This window comes from Oncorhynchus nerka, linkage group LG18 (genome assembly GCF_034236695.1).
Source record: "Oncorhynchus nerka isolate Pitt River linkage group LG18, Oner_Uvic_2.0, whole genome shotgun sequence".
In the NCBI taxonomy this organism is placed as follows: domain Eukaryota; kingdom Metazoa; phylum Chordata; class Actinopteri; order Salmoniformes; family Salmonidae; genus Oncorhynchus; species Oncorhynchus nerka.
The window spans coordinates 30,470,432-30,477,058 of NC_088413.1; positions in this window are offsets into that span (position 1 = coordinate 30,470,432).

Sequence of the window (6,627 nt, forward strand, 5' to 3'; positions counted from 1 at the left end):
TATCACAGCCATTTAACTCTGTAAATGTTTTAAAATCATCATTGGCCTCATGATGAAATCCCGGTGTGGTTTCCTTCCTCTCTGGCAACTGAGTTCGGAAGGGCGCCTGTATCTTCAAAGTGACTGGGTGTATTGATACACCATCCAAAGAGTAATTAATAACTGCACCATGCTCAAACAATATTCAATGTCTACTTTTAAAAAATCCTTCTACCAATAGGTGCCCTTCTTTGCAAACCATTGAGATTGTGTCACTGATCTACACACAATACCCCATAATGTCAAAGTGGAATTGTGTTTTTATACATGTTTAAAAACAAGTAAAAATGAACATCTTTTTTTTAAAATGGCAAATTATATTATTTTATATTAACACAACTGGTCAGAGAATGAAAAATACTAAAAAAAGATAGGTGCCAAAATTATTGTCACCCCTGTTTTCAATACTCCAGCACCCTCCCCTTGCAAGGACAATGACACTGGGCCTTTTTCTAAAATGTTTTATGAGACTGGAGAACACATTGGGAGGGATCTTAGACCATTCCATAAATAATCTTTCCAGATCCTTGAAATCCTTTGTCTGCGCTTATGGACTGCCTTCTTCAATTAAACTATAGGTTTTCAATGGTCGGGATACTGAGATGGACATTGCAAAATGTTGATTTCGTGGTCAATTTACCATTACTTTGTGGATTTTGATGTGTGCTTGGGGTTATTATCTTGCTGGAAGATCCACTTGTGGGCAAGTTTCAGCCTCCTGGCAGATGCAACCATGTTTTTGGCTAAAATGTCCTGGTACTTAGTGAAGTTCATGATTCCGTGGACCTTAACAAGGGCCCCAGGACCAGTGGAAACCAAGAAAATTAGCCCCATAACATCAAAGATCCACCATCATATTTTACAGTAGGTATGAGATTAGGTTGTCTTCTACATATGCTTTATTTTCAAGTCATCTCACCATAGCACCGCCTGGAGTTTGCGGAACGGTATTGGTACTTGGATTGAAACTGGTGCTATGAGGGGGAACGAGCATCGGAAGACTATATGGGCTATATGATTTCTCCATGACCTTGCTCCCCCATCTTTAGTCCACTCAGCAGATCAATGCTCTCTGGTCCATCTTCTATTGTCTCCTCTTTGATTAGTAGCAGATCAGGCTTCCCATCCTCCATGTCTACTGACTGTAAGAGATACAGAGTGAGAGGATGTTGGATCAAGAAATCTGATATGAGCATCCTGCTATGGAGCATCTTCTGATTGGGCAATGAGGGATTGCTATGTGTACTACGCAAACATGTTAGTTGATTTTATACTATGAAAACGTGTTAGTTGATTTGATTACTAGACACTCTTTTAAATGGTTTGATCATTCAAATGCATGGTCCCACACGTAAGACAAAATTAATCAAGACCTGGGCCCATATCCACAAAGAGTCTCAGATTAGGAGTGCTGTTCTAAGGAATTAACATGGTCCACACACACCCACACAGTTGTGAAGCGGGCACGACAGCGCCTATTCCCCCCAGGAGGATGAAAAGATTTTCAGGAGGCACTCGGATCCTAAAAAGGTTCTACAGCTGTATATCACTGGGACCGAGCTCGCTGCCATCCAAGACCTCTATATCAGGTGGTGTCAGGGAAAGGTCCCAAAACTTTTCTTGTTCAAATATTTTTTATTGAACACACACAAGAATAGTGTATAGGTATAAAAGACAAGTATACAATTCTTATCTAAACATAAAAGAGCAGACCCAGAGTTCTGGGTACAAAAAAATAATACAGAACACAACATACAGAACAAGGACAGGTAGAAAGAAAGAGGGTAGATGTCTTATTATGGCCGTTTTGCCATAATATGGACTTGGCCTTTTACCAAATAGGGCTATCTTCTGTATACCACTCCTACCTTGTCACAACACAAGGAAAGAACTTACACACATTAACTTTTAACAAGGCACACCTGTTAATTGAAATGCATTCCATGAAGCTGGTTGAGAGAATGCCAAGAGTGTGCAAAGCTGGCATCAAGGCAAAGGGTGGCTACTTTGAAGAATCTAACATATATTTTGATTTGTTTAACACTTTTTTAGTTTACTACATGATTCCAAATGTGTTATTTCATAGTTTGTCTTTACTATTATTCTACAATGTCGAAAATAGTAAAACAAATTAAATAACAAACATTGGAATGAGTAGCTGTTGTAAAACTTTTGATCAGTAGTGTATATTATATAACTTTATAGTAAGAAGAATAAATGAACATAGAAATATCCTTTCTATTTTATTCAGCTATCTAATGATTCCCTAGCCAGTGCTCACATGGAGCGGCTATTCTGTGTTGAATGTAAAAAGTGATAATTTAAAACAGGTCCTATACACTTAATTTAAAGTTATTTGGCTACTTTAGTTGTGATACAAACCTCTTACAAATCAAAACATATTGGCTGCATGATGCAACTTTTGTCTGATGATTTGAAAGTCGCAAAAAAAAGGTAATGCGCTCAGTTTCTAGCCTAGACTGTGTACACTGTTCATTAGTCTCTTATTCTGTGCATTCAAATTGCCATCGATAGTATAGCCTTAATATGCTTGTACTGGACAGTGATACTACCCATCCCATAACGCAACCAACATAAATATTACTAGAAAATATTCCTATTCATGAAATCACAAGTGAAATATATTGAAACACAGCTTAGCCTTTTGTTAATCACCCTGTCATCTCAGATTTTGAAAATATGCTTTACAGCCAAAGCAAGACAAGTATTTGTGTTGAAGAAGCTAGCTAGCTTACAAAGAATAACAACAAAAAATATCTAGTTAACAGAAGAAAGGAAGACAAAATAAGGACAGAAGAAAAAGGAAAAGGACAACAAAGTGAAACCTCTAAAGAAACAAGAGACCATAATACAAGAAACAGCACTATAGAGAGATAGAACAACAACGCAGCCACTGCCAGCTAGCCTACTTCAGCAGTACTGAATCATTTGAATTATTTTAGTCAATAAGATTCCTGCTACGTAAAGCTTAACTTTCTGAACATTCGAGACGTGTAGTCCATTTGTCATTCCAATCTCCTTTGCATTAGCGTAGCCTCTTCTGTAGCCTGTCAACTATGTGTCTGTCTATCCCTGTTCTCTCCTCTCTGCACAGACCATACAAACGCTCCACACCGCGTGGCCGCGGCCACTCTAATCTGGTGGTCCCAGCGCGCACGACCCACGTGGAGTTCCAGGTCTCCGGTAGCCTCTGGAACTGCCGATCTGCGGCCAACAAGGCAGAGTTCATCTCAGCCTATGCCCCCCTCCAGTCCCTCGACTTCTTGGCACTGACGGAAACATGGATCACCACAGATAACACTGCTACTCCTACTGCTCTCTCTTCGTCCGCCCACGTGTTCTCGCACACCCCGAGAGCTTCTGGTCAGCGGGGTGGTGGCACCGGGATCCTCATCTCTCCCAAGTGGTCATTCTCTCTTTCTCCCCTTACCCATCTGTCTATCGCCTCCTTTGAATTCCATGCTGTCACAGTTACCAGCCCTTTCAAGCTTAACATCCTTATCATTTATCGCCTCCAGGTTCCCTCGGAGAGTTCATCAATGAGCTTGATGCCTTGATAAGCTCCTTTCCTGAGGATGGCTCACCTCTCACAGTTCTGGGCGACTTTAACCTCCCCACGTCTACCTTTGACTCATTCCTCTCTGCCTCCTTCTTTCCACTCCTCTCCTCTTTGACCTCACCCTCTCACCTTCCCCCTCTACTCACAAGGCAGGCAATACGCTCGACCTCATCTTTACTAGATGCTGTTCTTCCACTAACCTCACTGCAACTCCCCTCCAAGTCTCCGACCACTACCTTGTATCCTTTTCCCTCTTGCTCTCATCCAACACTTCCCACACTGCCCCTACTCGGATGGTATCGCTGTCCCAATCTTCGCTCTCTCTCCCCCGCTACTCTCTCCTCTTCCATCCTATCATCTTTTCCCTCTGCTCAAACCTTCTCCAACCTATCTCCTGATTCTGCCTCCTCAACCCTCCTCTCCTCCCTTTCTGCATCCCTTGATTCTCTATGTCCCCTATCCTCCAGGCCGGCTCGGTCCTCCCCTCCTGCTCCGTGGCTCGACGACTCATTGCGAGCTCACAGAACAGGGCTCCGGGCAGCCGAGCGGAAATGGAGGAAAACTCGCCTCCCCTGCGGACCTGGCATCCTTTCACTCCCTCCTCTCTACATTTTCCTCTTCTGTCTCTGCTGCTAAAGCCACTTTCTACCACTCTAAAGTCCAAGCATCTGCCTCTAACCCTAGGAAGCTCTTTGCCACCTTCTCCTCCCTCCTGAATCCTCCCCCCCTCCTCCCTCTCTGCAGATGACTTCGTCAACCATTTTGAAAAGAAGGTCGACGACATCCGATCCTCATTTGCTAAGTCAAACGACACCGCTGGTTCTGCTCACACTGCCCTACCCTGTGCTCTGACCTCTTTCTCCCCTCTCTCTCCAGATGAAATCTCGCGTCTTGTGACGGCCGGCCGCCCAACAACCTGCCCGCTTGACCCTATTCCCTCCTCTCTTCTCCAGACCATTTCCGGAGACCTTCTCCCTTACCTCACCTCGCTCATCAACTCATCCCTGACCGCTGGCTACGTCCCTTCTGTCTTCAAGAGAGCGAGAGTTGCACCCCTTCTGAAAAAACCTACACTCGATCCCTCCGATGTCAACAACTACAGACCAGTATCCCTTCTTTCTTTTCTCTCCAAAACTCTTGAACGTGCCGTCCTTGGCCAGCTCTCCCGCTATCTCTCTCAGAATGACCTTCTTGATCCAAATCAGTCAGGTTTCAAGACTAGTCATTCAACTGAGACTGCTCTTCTCTGTATCACGGAGGCCCTCCGCACTGCTAAAGCTAACTCTCTCTCCTCTGCTCTCATCCTTCTAGACCTATCGGCTGCCTTCGATACTGTGAACCATCAGATCCTCCTCTCCACCCTCTCCGAGTTGGGCATCTCCGGCGCGGCCCACGCTTGATTGCGTCCTACCTGACAGGTCGCTCCTACCAGGTGGCATGGCGAGAATCTGTCTCCTCACCACGCGCTCTCACCACTGGCGTCCCCAGGGCTCTGTTCTAGGCCCTCTCCTATTCTCGCTATACACCAAGTCACTTGGCTCTGTCATAACCTCACATGGTCTCTCCTATCATTGCTATGCAGACGACACACAATTAATCTTCTCCTTTCCCCCTTCTGATGACCAGGTGGTGAATCGCATCTCTGCATGTCTGGCAGACATATCAGTGTGGATGACGGATCACCACCTCAAGCTGAACCTCGGCAAGACGGAGCTGCTCTTCCTCCCGGGAAGGACTGCCCGTTCCATGATCTCGCCATCACGGTTGACAACTCCATTGTGTCCTCCTCCCAGAGCGCTAAGAACCTTGGCGTGATCCTGGACAACACCCTGTCGTTCTCAACTAACATCAAGGCGGTGGCCCGTTCTTGTAGGTTCATGCTCTACAACATCCGCAGAGTACGACCCTGCCTCACACAGGAAGCAGCGCAGGTCCTAATCCAGGCACTTGTCATCTCCCGTCTGGATTACTGCAACTCGCTGTTGGCTGGGCTCCCTGCCTGTGCCATTAAACCCCTACAACTCATCCAGAACGCCGCAGCCCGTCTGGTGTTCAACCTTCCCAAGTTCTCTCACGTCACCCCGCTCCTCCGCTCTCTCCACTGGCTTCCAGTTGAAGCTCGCATCCGCTACAAGACCATGGTGCTTGCCTACGGAGCTGTGAGGGGAACGGCACCTCAGTACCTCCAGGCTCTGATCAGGCCCTACACCCAAACAAGGGCACTGCGTTCATCCACCTCTGGCCTGCTCGCCTCCCTACCACTGAGGAAGTACAGTTCCCGCGCAGCCCAGTCAAAACTGTTCGCTGCTCTGGCCCCCCAATGGTGGAACAAACTCCCTCACGACGCCAGGACAGCGGAGTCAATCACCACCTTCCGGAGACACCTGAAACCCCACCTCTTTCAGGAATACCTAGGATAGGATAAAGTAATCCTTCTCACCCCCTTAAAATATTTAGATGCACTATTGTAAAGTGGCTGTTCCACTGGATGTCTTAAGGTGAACGCACCAATTTGTAAGTCGCTCTGGATAAGAGCGTCTGCTAAATGACTTAAATGTAAATGTGTAAGTTTATTGATAGCCTAGCATAGCATTATGCCTAGCTAGCAGCAGGCAACCTGGTCACGAAAATCAGAAAAGCAATCAAATTAAATCGTTTACCTTTGATGAGCTTCGGATGTTTTCACTCACGAGACTCCTAGTTAGATAGCAAATGTTCCTTTTTCCCAAAAATATTATTTTTGTAGGCGAAATAGCTCAGTTTGTTCTTCACCTTTGGCTGAGAAATCGACCAGAAATTGCGGTCACGACAACGCCGAAAAATATTCCAAATTAGCTCCATAATATCGACAGAAACATGGCAAACGTTGTTTATAATCAATCCTCAAGGTGTTTTTCAAATATCTATTCGATAATATATCAACCGGGACTGGTGGCTTCTTAGTAGGAGAGAGAGAAACAATGGCCGCATTTGTCCTTTACACACATAACACTGAGAGACTTCAGCTG